Below are 27903 nucleotides of genomic sequence, written 5' to 3'. Positions count from 1 at the left end.
ATGTTAAGGAATGGGTACAATGGATTTTAAATGAATCTCAGCATCAGTAATGCCATACTGTCATGTGTAGAAAGAAAACAGAGACAGTGACCCAAATTTTCTGAGCCATCCTTGTGTTGCCCACCCCCACAGCAGCTTCTGTAAGGATAAAAACAAAAAATATATATTTAGTTTTAAAGAAAATCAGTTTTACTTGTGAAATTGAAAGAAGTTACACTGATTAGTTTTATATTTACAAGTGTATCTATAAATTCAGTTTATAGATTGTCAGCTTATAGTTTATAGATTGTCAATGCTGAAAAAATATGATCCAAAACCCGAGAGGGGAAAGATCTTTCGCTAACCAGTCCTATGCCTTCAGATGTTTTAAAAAACTTAAATCGTGGCTTTTTTGTCTTTACAATTTCTAAATTATATGTATTTAGTAATATATGAATATAGTTGATACGGTTTGGATCTCTGTCCCCACTTAAATCTCATCTCAAATTGTAATCCTCATAATCCCCACATGTCAAGGGAGAGACCTGGCGGGTGGTGATTGGATTGTGGAGACGGTTTCCCCCATGATGTTCTCATGATAGTCAGTGAGTTCTCACGATATCTGATGGTTTTATAAGTGGCAGTTTCCCCTGCTCTCTTCTCGCTCCTACCACCTTGTGAAGAAGGTGCTTGCCTCCTCTTCGCCTTATGCCATGATTGTAAGTTTCCTGAGGCCTCCCCAGCCATGTGGAACTGTGAGTCAATTAAAACTCTTTCCTTTATAAATACCTTTATAATTTATATATACCCAGTCTCAGGTATTTTATAAATTACCCAGTCTCAGGTATTATAAATTACCTTTATAAATTACCCAGTCTCAGGTATTTCTTTATAGTAGTATGAAAATGAACTAATATAAGTCTTCTTTAAAAATTAGGTTATCAGGGCTGGGTGCCGTGGCTTATGCCTATAATCCCAGCACTTTGGGAGGCTGAGGCCAGCGGATCATCTGAGGTCAGGAGTTCGAGACCAGCCTGGCCAACATGATGAAACCCCATCTCTACTAAAAATTCAAAAATTAGCCAGGTGTGGTGGCAGGTGCCTGTAATCCCAGCTACTTGGAAAGCTGAGGCAGGAGAATCGCTTGAACCTGGGAGGCAGAGATTGCAGTGAGTTGAGATCGCACCACTGCACTCCAGCCTGGGCAACAAGAGTGAAACTCCATCTCAAAAAAAAAAAAAAAAAAAAAAATTAGGTGTTATCACAGGTAAAATTAAAGTCCTCCTTTCTGAGAAGGTAATACAGTATTTGAGCAAAGACCTGCAGAGGGCAAGGAAGGAAGTCCTGTAGCTATCTAGAGGAGTAATCCAGGCAGAGGAAACAGCTGTGCAAAGATTCTCAGGTGCCCGTCTGAGGAATAGCAAGAAGGGCAGTGTGACTGGAATGGATGGAGGTTGAGAGTTGTAGGAGGGATGACAGATGATGTAGAATCATGTACCCTGAAAGACGTTGGCTGTTACTCTGCATGACAGTAGAAACTATCATAGGGTTTGAGCAGAAGTGACAATCCAATTTGTGTTTTCAGTGGGTTCACTGGGGCTGCAGTATTGAAACAGACTGCAAAGAATCAAGGATTGAAGAAGGAAAACAGAGTAGGAGGATACTGCAAAACTCCAGGCAAAACATAATGGTAGCTTAGACCAGGGTGGTAGCACTAGAAGTGGCTGGAGTCTGGATATATTTTGAAGGTCCAGCTATGGGGACCTGCCAGCAGTGTGGATGCAAGAAAATAGAGTCAAGGATGACCCAGATAATTGGGGCCTGCATTAACTGTACATTTGCCATTAACTGAAATTGAAAAAACTGTGCAATAAGCAGTTTTGTGGGAGGAAACTGGAAGTTTGATTTAGGACGTATTAGATTTGTGATGCCTCTTAAACATCCAACTAGAGATGATAAGCAGGCTGTTGGACATATGATTTCACAATTTTAGGGGAAGTCCAATTTGGAAATACAAATTTGTCAGTCATCATCTCTGGTGGTTAATTTCATGTGCCAATTTGACTCGGCCACAGGTATTTAGATATTTGGTAAAACATTATTCTAGTATGTCTGTGAAGGTGTTTCTGGATGAAATTAACATGTTAATCAGTAGACTGAATAAAGCAGATTTCCTCCTTAAAGTAGATGGGACTCATCTAGTCAACTGAAAGCCTAAATAGAATCAAAAGACTGAAAAAGAGGAGATTCCCTTTACTGACTGTCTTCATGCCAGGACATGCCATCTTCAGGCTTGAACTGAAACATCAGCCCTTTCTGGGTCTCACGCCTGCCAGCTTTCCAACAGAAACTACATCATCGGCTCTCCTGGGTCTCAGGCCTTCAGGCTGACAGTAAAACTACACCATTGTTGAAAAACTACCTGTTGGGTACTATCCTCACTACATGGTGATGTGGTCGTTCATACAGCAAACATCAGTGACACACAATTTACCCACATAATAAACCCGCACATGTGCCCCTAAACCTAAAGTTAAGATAAAAAACCCAACACTATTGGCTCCCCTGGGTCTCCAGTTTGCCAAATGCAGATCTTGGGACTTGTCAGCCTCCATAATCGTATGAGCCAACTCCTTATAATAAATCTTTTTTTCTCTATATATACAACCTATTGGTTCTGCTTCTCTGGAGGACTCTAATATATTATCTCATATATTACCCTATATAATACATCATCATATAGGAATACATGTATGTGTGAGATCCTGTGAGATCACCATGGAAGCTAATAGAGACAGCAAGGCGGAAGGACTCAGCCTGGGTCAGTCCTGTAATTTTAAGAAGTTGGGGAGATTGGGAAAAACTAGCAAGGAAGGTTCAGAAGGAGCAGCCAGCAAGTGGGAGGAAAACCTGGAGAATGTGGAACAAAGCCAAGTGAAGAAAATGTTTCAAGGAAGAAATAGGAAGTGACTGAGATGCTGATGCATTGAGGAAAATGAGGACTGGAAACTGATTATTGAATTTGGCTGTATTTTATTTATAATTTTTGTATCTATATTGAGATATGGTTCTCATTATGCTAGTCTTATAAAACGAGGTGTGTGGCTTTCCATCTTCTTCTGGACTTTAGAACAGGTTTATGTAATATAGGAATCAGCTATTAAGTACAGTTGATAGTACTAGTAAGAAAAAAATCTGGGCCCATTGCCTTTCTGACAAAATGTGTGCCTATTTTGTCAACAAAATAGGCCCACTTTTGATAATTATGTTTTTCCATAAACTTGTTACCAAGGTTTTGAAGTTCACTGGCATAGAGTTTCTATACTATTTCTTGTAATCATTTTTTTCATCTCTAGATAACACCCTTTTTCACTTTTTATATTGTATTTTTTTTGAAATTCTTGAAGAATTTGGTCAAAGTTTATCTAAATAATTTGTATTTTTAAAAAATAGTATAGGCTGGGTGCGGTGGCTCACGCCTGTAATCCCAGCACTTTGGGAGGCTGAGGCGGACAGATCACAAGGTTAGGAGTTCGAGACCAGCCTGGCCAAAATGGTGAAACCCCGTCTCTACTAAAAATACAAAAAAAAAAACCCACAAAAAAACAAAAACAAAAACAAAACAAAACAAAAAGGCCAGGCGCAGTGGCTCATGCCTGTAATCCCAGCACTTTGGGAGGCTGAAGCGGGTGGATCACGAGGTCAGGAGTTTGAGACCAGCCTGGCCAACATGGTGAAACCCTGTCTCTACTAAAAATACAAACATTAGCCTGGCACGGTGGCTGGCACCTACAATCCCAGTTACTCGGGAGGCTGAGGCAGGAGAATTGCTTGAACCCAGGAGGCAGAGGTTGCAGTGAGCCAAGATTGCTGCACTGTGGGCGAGAGAGCAAGACTCTGTCTCAAAAAGAAAAAAAAAAAATTAGCCGGGTGTGGTGGTGGGTGCCTGTAGTTCCAGCTACTTGGGAGGCTGAGGTAGGAGAATGGCTTGAACCCAGGAGGCAGAGATTGCAGTGAGCCGAGATCGCGCCACTGCACTCCAGCCTGGTGACAGAGGGAGACTCCGTCTCAAAAAAAAGAAAATAGTATAAAATTTTTTTTGCCGTTTCATAAATGTCTGCTTTTATGCTTATTTACTTCCAATTATTTTATTAGGGTTGAAAGCATAGCTCTTATTTTGGATGTTTCCTATTTTTAAATAAATGCACCAAGGCTTGGAGAGGACACTGATGTGCCGATGTGCCACTCAGATCCCTCTTTAATGAAGAATTCTTTATTCCTAGGTGCTGAGAGAACTGTGGGCAGACCAACTTCACCTGCCAGCCTTTTCAGGGATTGACTCAGCTACTGTGAGTGCTTCACCCAAAGTCCCACACGTACCGGGGTGGCCCACATCCAGTGACTAATCTTTGCAAGAATATAAAGTCCTAATCACACTGGCCAACTCTGAAAAACATTTTAGCTCCTGTGTTCCCTGTGGAGTCCACTGAGGCTGTCGTTGGGCTTGCATTGAAGACCAACTTCTCCTTCCTGCCTTCTTTACCTCCCTTCTGCAGGTATTGGGTCCAAGGGCTCTTCACACTAATCTCTGTCTCAGAGTCTACTTCCCAAGGAACGCAAATTGCAAAAAGGCTATAACTGTGCTTCTTCAAGTCCATATTAAGAATGCTGCTTTTTTTTGGTATTCAGTTTTAAATATTTTGTAATTTCTATATTCATTTTCCCTTTATCTCATAGACTTTTAAGAGTATTTTTTACAATTGCAAGTATATGATAGGAGGCTAGATTATCAATTCTGTTACAGATTTCTGATTTTAATGAGTCCTTTATGTCCTAATTATGTACTTTATCAGAACAACCTACTTAACTACCATTTTTATAATTGTTTCATGTGTGCTGAGAATGTGTACTATCCATATCCTCCGTCTACATTTAAAAAAATCTATATGATCTGTCAGTTTCAGAGAGAAGAGTGTTAAAAATCTCCAACTCTGATTGAGAATTTGTCAATTTCTCATGATTCTATCATTTTCCTAATGTATTTTGAAGGTTTGTTAAGTAAATATAGGTTCATAACTGTTATCTGATAGATTGTTACTTTGGTCAGCATAGAATTTCTACTTTTTCTCCCTTCCAATTCTGTTCATCTTGAATTCTACTTTATAGCATATTAATATTGTTACACATATGTTAGCATCTGACTAATATATTTTTCTGAGGTACATTTCTTTATTAATAAATATACTTGGATTGATTTTTTTTTTTTTTTTTTTTTTTGAGACTGAGTCTTGCTCTGTCGTCCAGGCTGGAGCACAGTGGTGCGATCTCGGCTCGCTGCAACCTCTGCCTCCCTGGTTCAGACGATTCTCCTATTCTCCTGCCTCAGCCTCCTGGGCAGCTGGGATCACAGGAGTGTGCCAACATGCCCAGCTAATTTTTTTTTTTTTTTTAAAGTAGAGGCAGGGTTTCACCATGTTGGCCAGGCTGGTCTCAAACTCCTGACCTCAGGTGATCCACCTGCCTTGGCCTGCAGAGTGCTGGCACAGCATGAGCCACTGTGCCTGGCCAAATTGATATTTTTAATAAATCTTAGTTTGTATCTTTCAACAGATGCCTTTGATCAGTTCACATATTTTGTGATTACTAAAACATTTGGTCTAATATCTGTCATCTTATATTGTGTTTTTACATTCCATGCTTTCTCTGTTTCTTTTTTTCTCCTCAGAAGTATGCAGCATTGAAAAAAAGTTTTCTTGATTCAATATTAATTATACTTACTGTACCCTTTTTGACTGCATCAATAACTAGTTTCCACACTGTCATAGTTTCATCCACTTGTTGAGTCTGTTAATGATTTTGTATTAACTAAGGTAATGTGGCATTAAAATCTTAGGTAGTTTTATAATAGATAAAACCCAAATTCCCAGTGGCTTCACTCACTCATGACACAGCCCAGTGTGTGTATTCCTAGTTAAGCCATCATCCACATGATCACTTGGGGCTCAGGTTCCTTTCATCATGGGGCTCTGCTCTCCTCTAGGTCCTCTGCTGCCATTCCATCTGGCTTGTAGATGGGAAAGGGAGACTGTGGAACAGGTACCTCTGTTTCATAACCATTGTGTCCTTCTAGTCATACCCTCCTGGCAAGGGCTAGTCATATGGCCCCACCTAGATACAAGTGGGACTGGAAAGTGAAGTCGCTGGCTGAGAAGAATTTCCAAGCCATATCCCCAAAAGAGAAACCTAAGTTGGCTGGCCATCTCTGCCACATTCTTGTTTCTATAATTTCCAGAATAGTCTGGCTTGTCTATCACAACTTCAAGATTAGAAGATCCTGGCCCCTTTGCATGGCGCCATTTATTTCTCTGTCTTCCATCCTTTTCTCCACCTAACCCTTGCCTGACTCTTCACCTTTGTTCTGTATTTGGCATTATCTGTTCCATCAGCCCCTCTCCAGAATGGAATGCTACCAGCAAACCTCATACTATAGGTAGAGAAGGGCAGCAACTCTCCCAATGATGAGGGCATTCCCCGTGGTAGCCAAAACATTGGATAAGAACCCTGGAGATTAAGAAGCTTCCAGCTGAAATTAGCTATGCTATCTGTCTCTGAGTTCAAGTCAAATCTTTTAGATGCACCAGCTTGGCTCTGCTTATTAATCTCCTAAATCTCAAGGACATGGCATGGGATAACTCATCCAGATGTGTCCAGGATTTTTTTTCTTTTTTCTTTTCGAAATTAACATCTATAAAATGTCATGCTAATCTGCTCACCAAATTCCAGTCATACTGACTTTAAAAACCAGTTAACATTTCCAACCTGTATTTAGTCCATTTTCACACTGCTATAAAGAAATACCTGAGACTGGATAATTTATAAAGGAAAGAGGTTTAATTGACTCACAGTTCCACATGGCTGGGGAGGCTTCAGGAGACTTACAATAACGGTGGAAGGCAAAGGGGAAGCAAGGACTTTCTTCACATGGCAGCAGGAGACAGAAGAGAGTGAAGGGAGAAGAGCCTCTTACAAAACCATCAGTTCTTGTGAGAACTCACTCATTATCATGAAAACATCATGGGGTAAACCAACCCCATGATCCAATCATCTCACACCAGGTCCCTCCCAGGATTATGGGGATTGCAATTCGAGATGAGATTTGGCTGGGGACACAGCGCAAACCATATAATTCTGCCCCTGGCCCCTCCCAAATCTCATCCTCACACTTCAAAACACAATCATTCCCTTCCGACAATCCCCCAAAGTCTTAACTCAATCCAACATTAACTCAAAAGTCCAAGTCCAAAGTCTTATCTAAGACAAGGAAAGCCCCTTCCACCTATAAGCCTGTAAAATCAAAAGCAAGTTAGTTACTTCCTAGATAAAATGGATGTACAAGCATTGGGTAAACACACTCATTCCAAATGGGAGAAATTGGCCAAAATAAAGGGGCTACAGTTCCATGCAAGTCTGAAATCAAATAGGACAGTCATTAAACCTTAAAGTTCCAAAATGATCTCCTTTGACTCCATGTCTCACATCCAGGGCACACTGATGCAAGAGGTGGGCTCCCATAGCCTTGGGCAGCCACCCCTGTGGCTTTGCAGGGTATAGTCCCCCTCTCTGCTTTCATGGGCTTGCACTGAATGTCTTCAGCTTTCTGAGGCACACAGTGCAAGCTGTCAGTGGAGCTGCCATTCTGGGATCTGGAGGATGGTGGCCCTCTTCTCACAGCTCCACTAGGCAGTACCCCAGTAGGGACTCTGTGTGGGGGCTCCAACCCCACATTTCCCTTCTGCATTGCCCTAGCAGAGGTTCTCCATGAGGGCTCCGACCCTGCAGCAAATTTCTGCCTGGACATGCAGGTGTTTCCATACATCCTCTAAATCTAGGAGGGGGTTCCCAAGCCTCAATTGTTGACTTCTGTGCACCCACAGCCCCAATATCACATGGAAGCTTCCAAGGCTTGGAGCTTGTGCCCTCTGAAGCAATGGTCTGAGCTGTACCTTGGTCCCTTTTAGCCATGGCCGAGATGCAGGGGACCAAGTCCCAAGGCTGCACATAGCAATGGCCGACCCATGAAACCATATTTTCCTCCTAGGCCTCCGGGCCTCTGATGGGAGGGGCTGCTACCGAGATCTCTGACATGCCCTGGGGACATTTTCCCCATGGTCTTGGCAATTAACATTCTGCTCCTTGTTACTTATGCAAATTTCTGCAGCCAGCTTGAATGTCTCCCCAGAAAATGGGTTTTTCTTTTCTATTGCATGGTCAGGCTGCAAATTTTCCAAACTTTTATGCTCTCCTTACCTTTTAAACATAGGTTCCAATTTCACATCATCTCTCTCACATTCAGAGTTCCACAGGTCTCTAGGGCAGGGGCAAAATGCCAACAGTCTCTTTGCTAAGGCATAGCAATAGTGAGCTTTGCTCCAGTTCCCAAGAAGTTCCTTATTTCCATCTGAGACCACCTCAGCCTGGACTTCACTGTCTACATCATATCAGCATTTTGGTAAAGTCCATTCAACAAGTCTCTAGGAAGCTCCAAACTTTCCCACATCTTCCTGTCTTCTTCTGAGCCCTCCAAAGTGTTCCAACCTCTGCCTGTTATCCAAGGTTGCTTCCACATTTTCAAGTATCTTTATAGCAGTACCCTACTCTCTGCAGTATCAATTTCCTGTACTGGTCCGTTCTCACACTGCAATAAAGAAATACCCAAGACTGGGTGATTTATAAAGAAAAGAGGTTTAATTGACTCACAGTTGCACATGGCTAGGAAGGCCTCAGGAAACTTACAATCATGGCAGAAGGCAAGGGGCAAGCAAGGACCTTCTTCACAAGGCAGCAGGGGAGAGAAAAAGGGAGTGAAGGGAAAAGATCCCCTTATAAAACCATCAGATCTCCTGAGAACTCACTCACTATGATGAGAACACCATGCGGGAAACCACCGCCATGATCCAATCACCTCCCACCAGGTCCCTCCCCTAACAAATGGGGATTATGGGGATTAAAATTTGAGATGAGATTTAGGTGGGGACACAGAGCCTAACCATATCACAACCTTTCCTTTCATACTAAGCTGTTCAGCAGAGTAGGAGGCAGGTGAGAATGGGGTTGGGAATTTGACCTTTGGAGTCCAACAGACAAGGATTTGAGCCTTGGCTGCATCCTTTATGAGTTACATGACCTTAGCTGGGTTACTTTACTTCCCTAAGCCTCAGTTTTCATGAACACAAAATGAAGATACCTGCCTCAGAGAACTGTTGCATGGACAATGACAAAATGCAGATTATCTGGCTTATAGTAGACAATCAGAATTTGTCAAATGGGTCAATGAATTCTTTTTCTCTAAACTTCAGTAGTAGTGCCTATGAAGTCACATTTAAATTCTGTGTACTGTTTCACTATTGTAGTGTTCTTGAAACATTTTTTCACTGTGCAAACACCATCACCATACTGTTGAGTAGTAGCCCTAATATTTACATATTTATAAATTATAAATTATATAGACATACTATATACCAATTTGTTATATATACTATAAAACAAACCCAAAGCAGAAAAAAAGTTGGTATAATAATTTACAGATAGGAAAAAGGAAACTTTTTTTTTTTTTTGAGACGGAGTCTCGCTCTGTCACCCAGGTTGGAGTGCAGTGGCGCGATCTCGGCTCACTGCAAGCTCCGCCTCCCGGGTTCACGCCATTCTCCTGCCTCAGCATCTCCGAATAGCTGGGACTACAGGCTCCCGCCACTACGCCCGGCAAATTTTTTGTATTTTTAGTAGAGACGGGGTTTCACCGTGGTCTCGATCTCCTGAACTCGTGATCCGCCCGCCTCGGCCTCCCAAAGTGCTGGGATTACAAGCGTGAGCCACCGTGCCCGTCCAAAAAAGAAACATTTACAGAGAGAAAATTTCCTTCCCCTGCACCCTCAGGGGTGCACAAACCCCTACTTCAGAGACCACTGCACTTATGTTAATTTTTCAGTTTAAACTTTAGGACAACAAATTTATAAAATGAGCATTTATCCCTTTTGACAAATATTGTTTGTGGCAACAGGGGAAATAACCCAAAATAATAAGTCACAGCAAGTTGCAAAGTTGGCTTGACTCCCATAATACGCTGTTTTCTTCCTTTGCCTCAGTAGGTGATAATCATTTCAGCTCTGGGAACACTGAAAAATTAATATAAATTCTGATTGAAGGTATTTGTGGAACTTACATCAAAAGATTGAATAACTTTTTAATTAATACTTAGGCTGTTTACTAAATGTTATTTTATCCTTTCATGGAATAAAAATGCCTTAACTGGGTATTTCATTGTTAGACCTCACACGTGTACATGTGTGTATGTGTGTGTCTGTGTATGTATGTGGTGGGGAGAGCAGGGTGACTTCAGGGACTTTCTTAGTAATAACAAAAACACCACCTAGCATTGGTGTAACTATTTTTATTCCTTTCTAAGCACTGTCACTTATATTATATCAGGTAATTTTTTAAATGGAATAACAAAACAGGTACTATTCTCTCCATTTTACAACAACAAAACCAAGGCACAAAAACTGAAGTGAGTTTCCTCATATAATGTGGCAACTTAACAATAGAGAGGACATTCTAATAAAAAGTTATTTAACACTAGCTCAGTGCACTTTTCTGATACCAAACTGCTGAAATACACTGGATATTAAAATCTGCATCTTCTACGATGTGCAACTTTACACATATTTTTCTCATAAAGTACAAGGAATGTTATTTCTCCCAAGAAAATGTACAGTAATTTTAAGAGCATTTACTATATTTCACTTATGTAAAGGCTAGGAGGGGTAAGTATCCTTTTCTCACAAAATTACATGTCATGACATTTCTGCCATTTAAGATTACAAAACTCACTGACCAAACACCATTTAGAGACAGAGTGATCTCTATTATTAACATGAAAAAGATGAAATTCTGAAAAAGGGCTCTTTTGGACTCAGAGTGCTGAGGAAGGCGCAGTGAAAAATAACCACAACCATAACAATAACAATAATAATAAAGTTTTCTACATCAAACATGTCAAATCCTTCTGACTCTTCTGATATTCTGCTTTGAAATAAAGGAACCCAATTACTTCCTATATGAGAACCCTCATATATAGTTTAATTGCTCTTCAAATCTGAAACCTCTGACTGAATTATGTTTCTCAACATTTTCAGGTGGCACTATGAGGCCAGGATTACAGAAATGATAGTAAGCAAAGCCACATCTGAAAATTCACAAAAATTATCAAGGAAAAATTCACTGCAGCTAGCAACTGTTAAGATGCCTGTATTAGTCTCCTTGCTACTGTGACAGTACCACAAACTTCGTGGTTTAAAACAACACAAATCTATTTCATAGTTCTGGAAGTCGAAAGTCCAAAATGGGTCTCACTGGGCTAAAATCAAGGTGTCAGCAGGGCTGTATTCCTTCTGGAGGCTTTAGGAAGAACTTGTTTTCTTGTCTTTTCCAGCTTACAGAAGTCACTTGTTTCATGGTCTCCTCCTTCAAAGCCAACAATTACATCACTCCAACCTCTGCTTCTGTCCTGACTCCTCAGACGCTGACTCTGCTGACTCTCTTCTATCTTTAGGACTTTGTGGTTACATTGGGTCCAGCTCTATAATCCAGGATAGTATTGCCACCTCAAGGTCCATCACTTCATTATTACAGGCTCCAGAAATTAGGACATGGACATCTTTGGCCAGGGGGTCTATTATTTTGCCTAACATAATGCTCAATAGCTAATGGCAGACATGAACAGGGAGTACTCAGTTCCACACATCTTGGTATAATGGAAAATGGAGGGGGTTTGGAGGCATGTGTGCCTAGGCTAGGGTTTAGACTCTAGCATTCAGCAGTTATGTGATTGATTACAAATTATTCAATGTTTAGCAAACAATTTCATCATCTGTAAAGTTGTTGTAATATCTACATTTAAGGATTATTGGGGGGATTAAACAAAGTAACAAATGTGAATACAACTAGGACTGAGGTTAGCAAACAAATAAAGAAAGATTTTTAATAAATGGCAATTTACCTTCCTTTCCATGTTTAGGTTTTGCAGCTTGAATAACAATCGTTATTTCCTTAGTAAGAAGTGTATTCATTTTCTGGCCTATCCTTGCGTCATTAATATCCTTTTCTACTAAGAAGTTTTAAATACTTTTATTTCAGCGTGACCATAAGCAGGGGATAAGTTTGCAATGATTTGGATGCTTAATTTTAATTCAAGATAAATGATCACTCTGAATATGTATCTATTTTTCACACTACAGTGAATTGGGGTTTTAGATGAGTTTATAGAGTTTTTAAAGGTTGTGACAAGAAATTCAACATTTTTATAATTTAATAGTTTTCTTTGCTCTTTTAAAGAGACTTTCCTCATTCATTATGTAAAAAGGCACAAATTTCCTTTTACTATAGCTTTGAGATTCACTCCCACCACACACATACTTGTGATTAGTAATTAATAATTGTCATCACTATTAGAAAGCTTGTCTCATTCCAACCATTAGGGCATAATTCACTGGCTTCTCTAGGTGATTTATCACAAAGCTTCTTAAAAGTGACTTTTGCCTAAAATATGAAGATATGGTTCCTATTATTTTCAGCAACCACCTCTCGCAGGATTCAAAGAAGAACATGTCTCCTATTCTTAAAAAACAGCAGTTTTGTTAAATGACCTCAAGTGCTAACCTAGTAGAATTTAACGTGAACTTGGCTAGACAAGAGATAAATGACCTAGCAATGATATCATGGCATATATGATAACTCCCTCATGTCCAAACGCTGTCCCTCCTCCCACTACCACTTATGATACAATAATGGTCCACTGGGAAGCTCTCATTTACCATCCAGAAATAGAACCTTCTTCTGAGCAGGCTGTTAGGTATAGCAGGTGTACGTGTTAAAGATCAGAAAATGCTTCCACACATCCATTGGTATTTGCTTTCCTCTGCTGGACAATCTCCAGTAAAGAATAGTAAACTTGGTACTCCAAATTTCTAATATGCTGTCCAAAATACTCAGTGAAACTAATGATTGTTTTACTACTTAGGAAAAAAAGAAAGCCTAATAAGATATATAAAGGAATGTGCCTTTTATTCTTCTAGGTACTTTTGTTATATTCAAAAGTTCTTGATTTCCCAAAAGCCACTATTTCCTTCCCTAGGTAGCAAGATTTGAGGTCATTTGAAGATATTTGCTTTTCAACATTAGGACCAAAATACAACACACAGCAGAATATTAGCAAGTATTTTTTTAGGAAAACACTTTTGTGGTTCCTCACTCATCCACACACAAAATTGAGGAAAGATGAGGGATACATTCTTCAATATCTAAAATAACAAGATGATATATAATCAGAAATAGTTAAGGGGAACAATGCACTATATAGGATTCAATTTATAAGCTTTTGTAATAATTTAAATGATGCTGATAAATGTTTTAAAAAATATTTGCTACACTTATTACCTGCAAAGTCCAGGGCTGAGATTCAGCTATGATCTGGGGGAGAGGGAGAGACAGACATATGAACAAGTCCTGACTCTTCTAATACAGCAGCCCTGCTCCACCAGCCCTACCAGAGCCAAGCACCATTGCTGCTGCAACTGCTTTCTTACCTCTATACCCGTTCTGCTGATGCTTCCATTGCTTCTATCACTTTCCACTGATTGATAATCTGCAATGAACCAGGAGCATGGCATAGAGTATCCTATAAATATTTTTCTGTATGCTCACTTTTTTTTTTGTCAAACCAGCGCCTGATCCTTTTCCTTACCCTAAGTCTAGGGAAAAACCCAGTAGCTTGTTTGGGCCATTTCAGTTTGTTTATTCTGCCTTCCTCTGTGTGAGGCTAAATAGAAGTCTTCACAGTCCTCCAGGCTGCAGGCTGGAGACATAGAAGCCTCTGTGTGGGGCCCTTTCACTGACAATGCCCCTCAGTCCCCAGAGCTGGTATCAAAGCTCTTTGAAGGGGAATGCAAATTACCTCCCTTCTTGACCTTAATTATAGTATCTCAAAAATGTATAATCTCCACATACATTTTTAAAGACACTAGAATTAAGATCAAGAAGTCCCTCACATGCGTTTTAAACTGCTCTTAAATATGAAACAGTCTGATGCTTTGGTAGGTATGAGCATGAAATACAGGCAGTCTTTCCTTCTACTGTCCAGCAAGATCACATTTCACTTCCATCAAACAGGGAATTCAAAGTAGTAAACAAATTATATTCAAAACAGTAAACTAGCGTATGTAACAACAACAACAAAGCATGTACAAATCCTCCCTTTCACAATATACAAAGCAAAGGAACATCTCACATGCATTTTTCCAGTCCCATGCACAACTCTCCAAACATTTCAAATTACATTTATGCAAGTGCTCTATTGCAAATTAAAACAGAATCAACAACATTGCCAGTAAATCCTAAAGTGTCGATAGTGAAGAGAGTTTTAGGTGCCCAGAGAGCCAATGTGTTCAAAAGATTAAACATTTACATTTGAAAAGCAAAGCCTTGTGAAAAACTATTTCAAAATAAAAGAAACATTTAAATTTAAAATATAGATGAAATTGGTAAAAATTGTCTCTGCTGAATGGCCTTAAAAATACTGTTTCTTAACAGAATTTTGGTTTATAAACCAAAATTCCACTCTATTGTGCTTGAAAACTAGATACCATCACCAATACTAGTAAACCATCAATTTAACATCTAGTATGTTTCAGACCCTTGGTTTGCAACTGACATTTATCTTATTTAATTTCTACATTAGCCCCATGAAGTGACAATTCACCTGCTTTTACAATTGGAGAAGAATATAAAACTTAATGATATAAAGCCACTTGCCCAAGGATAAACACAGCCAGAAAGTATGTGAATAGAGATGTTATAAATTAGACTGGTCTCAGTCTAAAACTATACTGCCCTTCTAATTAATTATCTTATACAAATGTGGCTGGGGAGCCAAGATGGCCGGCTAAGCACAGCCAGGAGCAACATTTCCCGTCAAGAGACAGGGACACAGGGAAGACTGAAACACTCTCTGAGCAGATCTTTGGAGAGAAGGCAATGAGTGGATGGAAGGAAGACACAGAGGATGGGCTGAAGGGAAAGGATGCTAGGAACCCTGCACAGGGCTGCTGAGCAAAGGGACTCATTCCTGGGCTCCAGCGTCTCCTGGGGAAAGAGTGAGATGAACAGCCGAGGTATGGCCTGCTCTCACCGTGGACCTCCAGAATCCTATCAGCAGGAGACCCCATGACCTCCACAGACACTTACCCTGGCAGGGAGAGCTGCTGGGAGAGGTGGCAGGAGCAGGACTCCAGCCTGTGCACAGAGGGTTTGGCATGGGAGTGGCTGCAGTGGAGCACAGCCAGGGACACCTATGCTCCTCTAGAAGACATTAGCCTAGGGGTGACTGTCAGACCTGGACACAGCACAGTGGTCTTCCTTGTGAGATGGGGCTAGTCTGATCTGAGCACTACCCTGTCTTCTGGCCTCTCCTAGGGCTCCAGACTGGTTGCACCCACTTGCAGTGCAGCCTCAGATGCCCAAACAGGGTGCTTCCTGGAAAACTTTATCATAGCTCCTTTGCTGGCAGACTGCACCTGACTGTCAGAGAGTTCCAGTGCACTGGAACCGGCTGAAACACACAGGGCTGCCACGGCCTTTCCCCACCACAACTTCCCTCTGCTGGTGCCAGCACACCCTGACACCCAACCCCATGCCGCCACCACTGGCACAAATGCCAGACAACCTGTTCCCCCAGTGCCCTGACCCTGTCATGTCACCACCACCACAACCACCTGCATGAGCAGGTGCAGGAATGCCACTGCCCTGCTTCCACTGGTCCCACATCCCAGGCAATTCACATACACACTGAGCATTGCTGCAATCACTGGCATGTGCAAGCGAGCACAAATTCCACTGCCAACACCTTGATGAAGTGATTTAGTGGGCAGCCCTCATCGGAGTGTTGTGGCCAGCAGACTGGGAACACTTTGGCCCCTCCAGTGCAGCAGGTTCCTAACCTTTACAGGCCAGAGAACAAAGCTAGGGCCCCACTGCCAGCCCCCCAGAGTTAGAGCACATAGTCCAGGAGTGCTGAGCTGAGCCTTGGCCTCATAAAATCTTCCAGAAATGATGCCAGTTGACTGTACCTACCTTATAGCACAATCAAACTCCCAAGGGTATCAAAGATGAAAAAGCAAAAAAACCTCATCCAAAGGACAGCAGCCTCAAAGACTGAAGAAACATCAGCCCATACACATGAGAAAGAACCAGTGTAAGACCTGTGGCAACTCAGAAAACCAGAGGGTCTTCCTACCTTCAACCAGCCATGCTAGTTTGTCAGCAATGGTTCTTAACCAGACTGAAATGGCTCAAATGACACATAGAATTCAAAATATAGATAGGAACAAAGATCATCCATATTCAAGAGAAAATCAAAACCCAATCCAAGAGATCTGAGAAGTACAATAAAATGATACAGGAGCGAAAAGATAAAATGGCCACTTTAAGAAATGATCTGATAAAGCTGAAAAGCTCACTTTAAGGATTACATAATATAATCCTAAGTACTAACGGCAGAATTGACAAAGCCAAAGAAAGAGTCTCAGAACTCGAAGACCACCTCTCCAAAATATTTCAGTCAGACAAAAATAAATAAAAACGAGTAAAAAAGAATGAGCAAAACCTCCAAGAAATATAGGATAATGTAAAGAGACCAAATCTACAATTCATTAGCATCCCTAAAAGAGAGAGAGAAAAAACAAGCAACTTAGAAAATGTATTTGAAGATATCTTTCATGAAAATTTCCCCAGCCTTGCTAAAGAGGCCAACACTAAAATTTGGGAAATGTGGAGAACCCCTGTGAGACACTATATGAGATGACCATCCCCAAGACACATAGTCCTCAGATTCCATGAGATAGATATGAAAGAAAAACTCTTAAAAGCATCTAGAGAGAAGGGGTTGGTCACCTAAAAAGAGATCATCATCAAGCTAACAGTGGATCTTTCACCAGAAACCCTACAAGCAGAAGAGTTTGGGGGCCTATATTCAGCATTCTTAAAGAAAAAAAAAATCCAACAAAGAATGTCATACCTAACCAAACTAAGTTTCATAAGCAAAGGAGAAATAAGATCCTTTTTAGACCAGCAAATGGTACAGGAATTCATTACCACAAGATCTGCCTTACAAGAAGTCCTTAAAAGAGTGCTAAACATGGAAACAAAGACCATTACTGGTCACCACAAAAACACATTTAAGTACATAGACCATTGACATTATAGAGCAACTACACAATCAAGTCTGCATAATAACCAGCTAACAACACAATGACAGGATCAAACCCACACATATCAATATCAACCTTAAATGTAAACAGTAGAAATGCCCAAATAAAATGCACAGAATGTCAACTTGGATAAAGAAGCAAGACGCAACTGCATGCTGGCTTCAAGAGGCCCATCTCACATGCAATAACCCCCATAGGCTCAAAGTAAAGAAATGGAGAAAAATCTGCCAAGCAAACAGAAAACAGAAAAGAGCAGAGCTTTCTATTCTAGTATCAGACAAAAAAGACTATAAATCAACAACAACAATTTAAAAAGACAAAGAAGAGCATTACCTAATGGTAAAGGACTCAATTCAATGAAAAGACCTAATTATCCTAAATATGTATGCACCTAACACAAGGGCACCCAGCTTCATAAAGCAAGTCCTTAGAGACCTATGAAGAGACCTAGATAACTAAACAATAATAATGGGAGGCTTAAACACTCCACTGATAGTATTAGATCATCGAGGGAAAAAACTAACAAAGATATTCAGGACCTATACTCAGCACTTGACCAAATGGAACTAACAGACATCTACTGAACTTGACACCCCAAAACAAGAGCATATACATTCTTCTCTTCTGCACATACCACATACTCTAAAATCAAGCACACATTTAGCCAGAAAACAATCCTCAGAAAATTAAAAAAAAAACCCTGAAATTATACCAACCACATTCTCAGAGAACAGTCTAATAGAAAAGACATTAATACTAAGAAAATCTCTGAAAACCACACAATTATATGGAAATTAAACAATCTGTTACAGAATGACTTGCGTAAACAGTGAAATTAAGGCATAAATCAAGAAATTATTTGAAACTAATGAGAATCAGTTCACCACATACCAGAATCTCTGGGACACAGCTAAAGCAGACTGAAGAAAAATGTTTATAGTGATAAATGCCCACATCAAAAAGTTAGAAATATCTCAAATTAACAACCTAACATCACACCTAGAAGAAATAGGAAAAGAACAGCAACCAACTCCCAAAGCTAGCAGAAGACAAGAAATAACCAAAATCAGAGCTGAATCAAATGAAATTGAGATGTGAAAAACCATACAAAAGTTCAACAAATTCAGAAGTTTGCTATTTGAAAGAATAAATAAGAGAGATAGACCACTACCTAGATTAATAAAGAAAAAAAGAGAGAAGATCTAAATAAACACAAACAGAAATGACAAAGGGGACATTACCACTGACCCCACAGATATGCAAAATACCCTCAGAGACTATTATGAACACCTCTAGGCACAAAAACTAGAAAACCTAGAGGAAATGAATAAATTCCTAGAAACATACAATCTTCCAAGACTGAACCAGGAAGAAACTGAAATCCTGAACAGACCAAATGAGTTCCAAAATTAAATCAGTAATAAAAAGCCTACCAACCAGAAAAAGCCCAGGACCAGATAGATTCACAGTCAAATTCTACCAGGTGTACAAAAAAGTGCTGATACCATTCCCACTAAAACTATTCAAAAAAATTGAGGAGGATGGACTCCTCCCTAAATCATTCTATGAGAGCAGCATCATCCTGATACCAAAACCTAGCAGAGCCATAACAAAAAAAAAAAAAAAAAAAAAGAAAACTTCAGGCCAATAGCCTTGATGAACATAGATGCAAAAATCCACAACAAAATACTAATAAACCAAACCCAGCAGCACATCAAAAAGCTAATGCACTACGATCAATAGGCTTTATCCTTGGGAAGCAAGGTTGGTTCACCATATGCAAATCAATTATTGTCACTCATCACATAAACAAAACTAAAACCAAAACCTTATGATTTTCCTAATAGATAAAGAAAAGGCTTTTGATAAAATTAAATATCTCTTCATGTTAAAAAAAACTCAATAAACTAGGCACTGAAGGAACATATCTCAAAATAATAACAGCCATCTACAACAAACTCTCAGCAAACATACTAAATAGGCAAAAGCTGGAAGCATTCCCCTTGAGAACGGGAACAAGACAAGAATGCCCACTCTCACCACTCCTATTCAACATAGTACTGGAAGTCCTAGCCAGAACAATCAGGAAATAGAAAGAAATAAAAGGCATCCAAATAGGAAGAGAGGAATCAAACTATCCCTGTTTGCAGATGATGTGACTCTATAGTTAAAAACCTCACATAGCCTCTGCCCAAAAGTTCTTACATCTGATAAACAACCTCAGCAAAGTTTCAGAATACAAAATCAGTGTACAAAAATCAGTAGCATTTCTATACACCAACAACATTCAAGCTGAAAGCCAAATCAAGAACTCAGTCACATTCACGATAGCCATAAAAAGAATAAAATACCTGGAATATAACCAACCAGGGAGGTGAAAGATCTCTACAAGGTTTACAAAACACTGCTCAAAGAAATCAGAGACAATACAAACAAATGGAAAAACATTCCATACTCATGAATAGGAAGAATCAATATTGTTAAATGGCCATACTTCCCAAAGCAACATATAAATTCAGTGCTATTCCTATCAAACAACCAATGGCATTCTTCACAAAATTAGAAATAACTATTTTAAAACTCATACAGAACCAAAAGAGAGTTGAATACTCAAAGAGAAAAGAACAAAGCAGGAAGCCTCACATTAACTAACTTCAAACTATACTATAAGACTACAGTAACCAAAACAGCATGATATTGGTACAAAAATAGAGGAATAGACCAATGGAACAGAATAGAGAACCCAGAAATAAAGCCACATACCTACAACCATCTGATCTTTGTTTAAGTCAACAAAAACAAGCAATGGGAAAAAGACACCCTATTCAATCAATGGTATAACTGACTAGCCATATGCAGAACTTTGAAACTAGACCCGTTCCTTACAGCATATACAAAAAATCAACTCAAGATGGATTAAAGCTAAATGTAAAACCTAGAACTCTAAAAACCCTGGAAGATCATCTAGGAAATACCATTCCGGACATAGGCCCTGGCAAACATTTCATGACAAAGATGCCGAAAGCAATTGCAACAAAACCAAAAATTTACAAACAACTAATTAAACTAAATAGCTTCTGCATAGCAAAAGAAACTTTCAACAGAGTAAACAGGCACTATACAGAATGGGAGAAAATTTTTATAAACCATATATCCAACAAAGGTCTATTATCCAGAATCTACAGGGAACTTAAACAAATTAACAAGGAAAAAACAAATAACCCCATTAAAAAGTGGGAAAAGGACATGAACAGACACTTTCCAAAAGAAGACATACATACTGCCAACAAGCACATGAAAAAATGCTCATCATCATTAATCATTTGAGAAATGGAAATCAAAACCATAATGAGGTACCATCTTATACCAGTCAGAATGGCTATTATTAAAAAGTCAGAAAATAACAGATGCTGGCAAGGTTACAGAGAAAAGGGAATACTTATACACTGCTGGCAGGAATGTAAATTAGTTTGGCCATTGTAGAAAGAACTTTGGCGATTTCTCAAAGAACTTAGAACTACCATTTGACCCTCAATCTCATTATTGGGTACATACCCAAAGGAATATAGGAATATATATATTTTCCACCATAAAGACACATGCATGTTCAGTGTAGCAGTATTCACGATAGCAAAGACATGAAATCAACCTAAATGCCCATCAATGGTAGACTAAATAAAGGAAATGTAGTACATATTCACCAAGGAATATGTACTACATATGTACTACTGTTTTTTATGTAACCATAAAAGTGAAAGAAATCATGTCCTTTGCAGAAACATGGATGGAGCTGGAGGTCATTACTGTAAGTGAACTAACGCAGGAACAGAAAGCCAAATACTGCATGACCTTACTTATAAGTGGGAGCTAAACATTGAGTACACATGGACACAAAGAAGGGAACAGTAGACAGTGGGGCCTACTTGAGAGTGGAGGGTGGCAGGAGGGTGAAGATAAAAATACGCTTATAGTGTACTATGCTTAGGACCTGAGCAATGAAATAATCTGTACACCAAACTCCTATGATGCACAATTTACCTATATAACAAACCTGCACATGTACCCTGACCCTAAAAGTGTAAAAAATAATAAATAAATAAAAATATGGGTTCTTCATAGAGTTTAAAAAATATTTGTTTTTGCTCTTAAGCTATATTCGTTATATTTTTAAATTATGCTTTTTTCTTGAAATATTTTAAAGTAAAATTATTAGTCAACTAGGGATTCCCAAAAGCCAGTCAAGGAATTGGTAGAATGAGTAAAGCAAATTGCTTTCTCTAACGTGAGTGGGCTTCATCCAACTGGTTGAAGACCTGGATAGAATAAAAGGCTAAGTGAAAAAAGAATTCCTTCTCTCTGCCTGGCTGTCTTTGAGCAGGAACATTGTTCTTATCCTACCTTTGGACTTATACTCAGACTGGAACTTATACCCAGACTGGAACTTATACCAACAGCTCTCCTAGTTCAGGCCTTCAGACTTGGACTAGAAGCATACAACCAGCTCTCCTGGGTTTCCAGCTTACCAACTGCAGATCCAAGGACTTCTCAGCTTCCATAATCATGTAAGCCAGTTCTTTACAGTAGAGTTTATCTATCTATCTATCTATCTATCTATCTATCTATCTATCTATCTATCTATCTATCTATCTATCTACTCCTCTTTGTTATGTTTCTTTGGAGAACTCACACTCCATCAGTGTCCGATTTCTCTCTTTTGTAACAGCATCATATACATATGTCTAGATGAACAGCAACAACCTTCAACAAAAGAGCCAGGCAGATCATCTTCAGAGTGCTACTCTCCATCTAAAAATATCTACTTTCATTATCTTAGAATCACTCAACTTTGACACTAAGACCTGATAGACCATGACTGTTATCTGTTCTTCAAAGGAATACATTTTGTTTTTACAACCTAATAGTTCAGTATTGGGCAATAAAGGGAGACCCTGTCTCTACAAAAATATAAGAAAAATTAGCCAAGTGTGGTGGCACATGCCTGTGGTCCCAACTACTCATGAGGCTGAGGTGTGAGGATCACTCAAGTCTGGGAGGTTGAGGCTTTGGTGAGCCATGATTGTGCCACTGCACTTCAGTCTGAGTGACAAAGACCCTGTCTCAAACAAACAAACAAAAAAAAACCAAACCAAAACAAAACACAAAAGCTTCATTGGAAGGCCACCTTTCTTGAAAACAATAAAACAATTATGAGACAGTTGTGAGGTACCTACAATATTTTTTTAATTTAAAAATTTAATTAATAAAATGTATGTTTTAGACCAGTTTTAGGTTCACCAGTAAAACTGAGTAGAAAGTATAGAGAGTTCCACATACCTCCTTCCCCCTCCGCAAGCATAGCCTACTCCATCAACATGCCCCACCAGTATGGCAAAATTGCTGAACCAACATTTACACATCATTATCCACCAAATCCAAAGTTTATGTTAGGGTTCACTCCTGGTGTTGTATATTCTGTGGGTTTTTATAAATGTATGATTATTTGTATCTACCATTACAGTATTATATAGAATAGTTTCACTGCCTTAAAAATCCCCTGTGCTCCATCTATTATCCCTCCTTCTCTCAAGTCTCTGCCAAACACTGACCTTTTATTGTCTCCATAGTTTTGCCTTTTCCAGAATGTCATATAGTTGGATTCATAGAATAGATAGTCTTTTTAGACTGGCTTCATTCACTTTGTAATATAAATTCAAGTTTCCCCCATGCATTTTCAGGGCTTGATAGCTCATTTCTTTTTATTACAAACTAATATTCCATTTTATGAACATAGCATAGTTTACCTATTCACCTACTGAGTGACATCTTGGTTGCTCCACATTTGGAAATTATGTGCCGTATTTTTTAGAGAATGTTTTTGAGTAATTAGAATAAAAATTAAAAGGTACTCCAAAGTAATAGTGACAGGAATTATTAGAAAGAAACCCATTCTTGCAAGTTTTATTTGATGTCTAGAAAATGGCACAAGTATTTTCAATAGAAATTATAATCATATTTATTACCTCACAATGAAATCATAAATTTTATCTAAAAATGAAATCATGTTTGTCTACATTGTATTGTGTTTCTATCAGTGCTCCTCCAAGTAGTCTGTCTGTGAACTGCTCCTTAAACATCTGGGACAAGATCAGAAATCCAGTTACCAGCACACAAATGAACTTACTACATGCTTCCTCAAGAAAGACTTCCTGTCAAAAAATTCCCATTGAACTGACACAGTGTGTCACAATGTAGTTCATTTACATTCTGTAGCTCATCAGCATGGATAGTTAATAGGCACTTTGCAGACTTGCACTTATCCACGGACCACACTTTGAGTAGCATCAATTAATAGTTTTATATAACACCCTTAGAGTTAGCCTTCCTTTCCCAACTCTTTAATAGTACCACTTTGTTGAATTTTTCTGAGTCCTCCTCAGTCTTCTGCAGAATATGTCAACCTCCTGAAACCCTTTCCTTTTCTGGCTTTGATTAAAATGTACACTTTGCTTATGTTTTTATCTTTGCCTTTTCCTTCTTTGTCCCATTGGCCATCTTTGCATTCTTTTTCTACCACCCAAGTAAAAGCATCCTTTAGGTTCTGATCACAGACATTCTTTTCCTGCTCTCTTTCCCTCCTCATGTACAGTCTCTATTCCTGAAGTGTCAACAATCATCTCTATGCAGAAGCTGTAGCAGTGATGTTTTCGGAGCCCTTGCAACATCCGGCACAAACTTTTTTGCATGTAGTAGATGCTCGGTAAATGTCTATGAAATTGAGATAATGGTGAATTATGTGCATGTGGTTTATTTGTTCTTACCACATTAAGAACCATAATAAAGAAGCACATTTATTTAGGAAGTACCAATAGCTACTGTAATAAAAATATTAAATAAGATAAAATATTAATACTAACTAGAATCTAAAAAATTAAAATTCAAATGTTTGAAAAACATTTAAAACAAAAATATTAGAGGCAAATTATCTTATAGCTTCACAGAGAAAAATAAAGTTGTCATCAGAAAAAGAAAATAGCAGGGAAAAAATGGTCCTAATACCTGGATTTTTACTTTTTATACTGTCAGGAATTGTTCACTTCAAAATTCCATCAAATATGGTGAAAACAGATGAGTACAATCTGGAAATAAATTATTTTATTGATGTTTTTGATATCAAAATTCAAACAAAAATGGAAAGTAACTCTTTTTTTTTTTTTTTTTTTTTGAGACAGAGTCTTACTCTGTCAATCAGGCTGGAGTGCTGTGGCACAATCATGGCTCACTGCAGCCTCGACTTCCCAGGCTCAAATGACCCTCCCACCTTAGCCTCCCAAGGAGCGAGGACTACAGGCATGTGTGACCATACCCAGCTAATTTTCTAATTTTTTTGTAGAGATGGGGTGTCCCTATGTTGCACAGGCTGGTCTTGAACTCCTGGGCTCAAATGATCCTCCTGCCTCAGCCTCCTAAAGTGTTGAGATTACAGGCATGAGTATCCATGCCCAAGGGAAATATACTTTTTGAAAGCAACATACATTTGTATCACTTCCCCAAAGCCTTGTTAATCTGCCTATTAGATGCCTCCTTAAATTTTTTTTCTTCTTAGGATCTTCATAATATCTTCAAAGGTAATAAATTCTTCAGCCATATTCTTCAATTTCTAACTAACATTGTTCTACTTCTTAATGATTTCTATAAACAGATTTTATAAAATTAAGTGTAAGCCAAAGTATTCATTTGATGGAAAATAATGATCAGTTTACTATGTAATGCATAATTCATATACTGTAAGAATGATACTCTGGTGCCTCTGTGATCAATACATGAAATACAGGTGTCAGAGAAAGAAAAGAACATAACATGTGCAAATATGCAAGAATTAGCAATGCTGTTGTTTTTGGCATAAACATCCACTTATCACAGGACTCAGTAGTACTTGCTTGGCCTCAAGCAAAGTAATTAATCACAGGGCAGGACAGTGTAAAATTGACTAAGGAAAATATTGAACATCATGAGATTTAATTTTAGTGACATTCATGCACCAATTAGATAACTGCAGGGTAATGCTTTGCTATTTAGGACAGTGGTAAATATTTATATGCTTACAGTAACCATAAAAAAGCTAAACTAAAAATAATCACTATATGTATTAAAGGACTTGGTGTTATTTTACTATTATTTTTATTTATTTTTTTCTGAAAAAGAGATTTAGTGTACGTTGTTCCAAGTTAAAATTTAATTTTTGAGAACTGTTTTAATCAGAATGTGACAATATTCCTGCAGATCAAACGAGCAGATTCTAATTACAGCATCAAGCCCAGGGACTGCTTAGTATGTGCCCAGAAGAAAGCTGTGGTGTGGATGACTGAATGAAAGACTGAAACTGACTACTAAAAGGCTTTTAATATTCATATAGTATTTGACAGTTTACAAAGTATATTTATTTTTAATTTTAGTTTTTAAGTAAAAGGATAATTTACTGGAAGTATACTAGAGGTTTACAGACTCAATGGAGGTTGAGGAGCAGGCTAGGAATAAGGCAGAAGGCTGTACAGTCTTGGGGGCTGGAAGCAAAAATAACTGTCAGTGTTATGCTGCCATTTATCCTTTACGTAATAAACACCACGTGTCACTACATGTGATTTCTGAGAAGCAGAAATGGTAATGAAGAGTCTACAAAGCAACCAAATAGGAAACAACATGAATCCAACATTGATTCCATTTACATATTTTAAAATCAGCAGTACTGTTACCTTGAAGCTGTTTTTGATTGGTTGGTTTGTAAGTTTTTTATGGTTTGTATGGTTGTTTGTATGTTTTGTAGTCTCAGCTACTTGAGAGGCTTAAGCAGGAGGATCTCTTGTATGGTTTTTTTTTGTTGGCATGACTGTTTGTTCATGTATTTTGTGCACTCCTGTACAACGGTGTAACCATGGCTCACTACAGCCTCCACCTGGGCTCAAGCGATCCTCCTGCTAAGCCTCTCAAGAAACTGAGACTGCAGGTGCATGCCACTACACCCAGCTAATTTTTTTTTATAGAGACAGGGTCTCACTATGCTGTCCAAGCTGGTCTCAAACTCCTGAGCTCAGGCAATTCTCCCCATTGGGCCTTCCAAAGGGCTGGGATTACATTTACGAGCCACCATGCCTGGCCACCTTCAAGTCTTTATAGGACACTTTCTCAGGAAATAAGACAAACTAATGTCTTAAACAATGCATACATATCTGGGTGTTTTAGGGGATAAATTATGGAGAGGGGTTTGGGAGGGCCCACCCACATGACACAGCAAGAAACTATTCCAATCAGATAGCAACAGGGAGAATGAAGATGGTCTGTGTGGGCCAGGCACTGTGGGTTCTAGGGTACAAACAACAGAAAGGAAAAGACACTGGCTCCAGCCTCAAGGAGGACAGACATCTTCATACACATAGCCTTCCTCATTTGCTCGCTCAATGGTACGGCTTCTTTCCAAATGTCTTGTGCCTGCTCTTTTCCCAACACTCTCCAGACCTCAAGCCTTTGGTCAGCATGAACATCCCTTTGCTCCCATGCTCCCTGACCCTCAACCACACTCACTCTTGTCTTTCCTCCCTCTCGCCATCTATCACAATGTCCTGTTTACCTACCTCCCAACCCATTCCTCAAACATACCCTCTTCTCTCCAGCCATCTGCTCCTTGCTTACTTCAGGCCATCATCAGCTCTTACTTAATCACTTTTCATGCCCCTAATGTGAATTATTAAAATTTGGGCCTCCTGTTCTTTATTTTTAAAATAGAGATGACAGTAATACCCATCTTACAAGTTTCTCTAGAGGATTAAATGAGTTTGATACACATAAAACATTTAGAATAGTTGCCTGAGAACAGTAAGTGCTCAATTAATTATTATTTAATATTAATTAGTTATTATTGTTACTGCTTGAGAATGTTGAAGAGGGGAAAAGGGATAAAAATAAGGTTTGAGCCCAAAATACCAAGCCAAAACCCATATACCAATTACATTATATTGCAGTCATTTGGTCAGTTGTTTCTAACTCCTACCAGACTACGAATTCATTCAGTGTCTAGAAAATGGTAGGTATGTAACAAATACTTATTGAATTTTTAAAAACCTATTTATTTCTAATTACATATTATACTCATTTATAGTCTTTTATGTAATTTTAATCAAATAGCAACTAGAAAGTAGGATTATAAAATACATGAAACACAGATTGTTGTTATTGTTGTTGTTTTAATGATGGGATTTATGCCCTTTTCTCAATTCAAAAAATTACATAAGCAGGAGCACGCCCAGCCTCTAAAGGAAAAAGATGCTCAAATATTTAATTTTCCAAAATGTCATATTTGAATCACTTTACCAACACATATACGAAGTTATGTTAGACAGTCAAGACATCTGTTTCCCTGGCCAGAAACTGTAGGCGTTCATGGAGATTTAAGCTGGAGATAGCAAATGTTAGACAACAGCTTCCAGAACCTACAGAGTGGCCCGCAGCCCAGGGCTGCCCACGCTGGGCCCTGTAACTTATGTGTTCCCACTGTCAGAGGGGCTTCCAAGGAAGCAGGGAGAAGAGGCTGACTTGTCCCCACCACTTGAGGCCC

At 39.0% G+C, this 27903-nt stretch overlaps 1 protein-coding gene across 4 annotated transcripts in view; it reads right to left on the bottom strand.

The window, feature by feature from the left end:
• KLHL32 (kelch like family member 32) overlaps positions 1-27903 on the bottom strand; it is a 224608-nt gene that overhangs the window by 125336 nt on the left and 71369 nt on the right. Inside the window, exon 1 of one of the 4 annotated variants that reach the window (XM_054490892.2) lies at positions 13620-13689. The exons of the other annotated variants lie outside the window; for them this stretch is intronic. The gene's annotated coding sequence lies outside the window, so the exon portion shown is untranslated. Of the gene's footprint in view, positions 1-13619; positions 13690-27903 lie in introns of those variants that run through there. 4 annotated transcript variants of the gene reach the window in all.

This window comes from Pongo pygmaeus, chromosome 5 (assembly GCF_028885625.2).
Source record: "Pongo pygmaeus isolate AG05252 chromosome 5, NHGRI_mPonPyg2-v2.0_pri, whole genome shotgun sequence".
NCBI classification, from domain to species: domain Eukaryota; kingdom Metazoa; phylum Chordata; class Mammalia; order Primates; family Hominidae; genus Pongo; species Pongo pygmaeus.
Note: the sequence above shows the minus strand (reverse complement) of the source record. Positions and strands in the feature narration are given on the sequence as shown.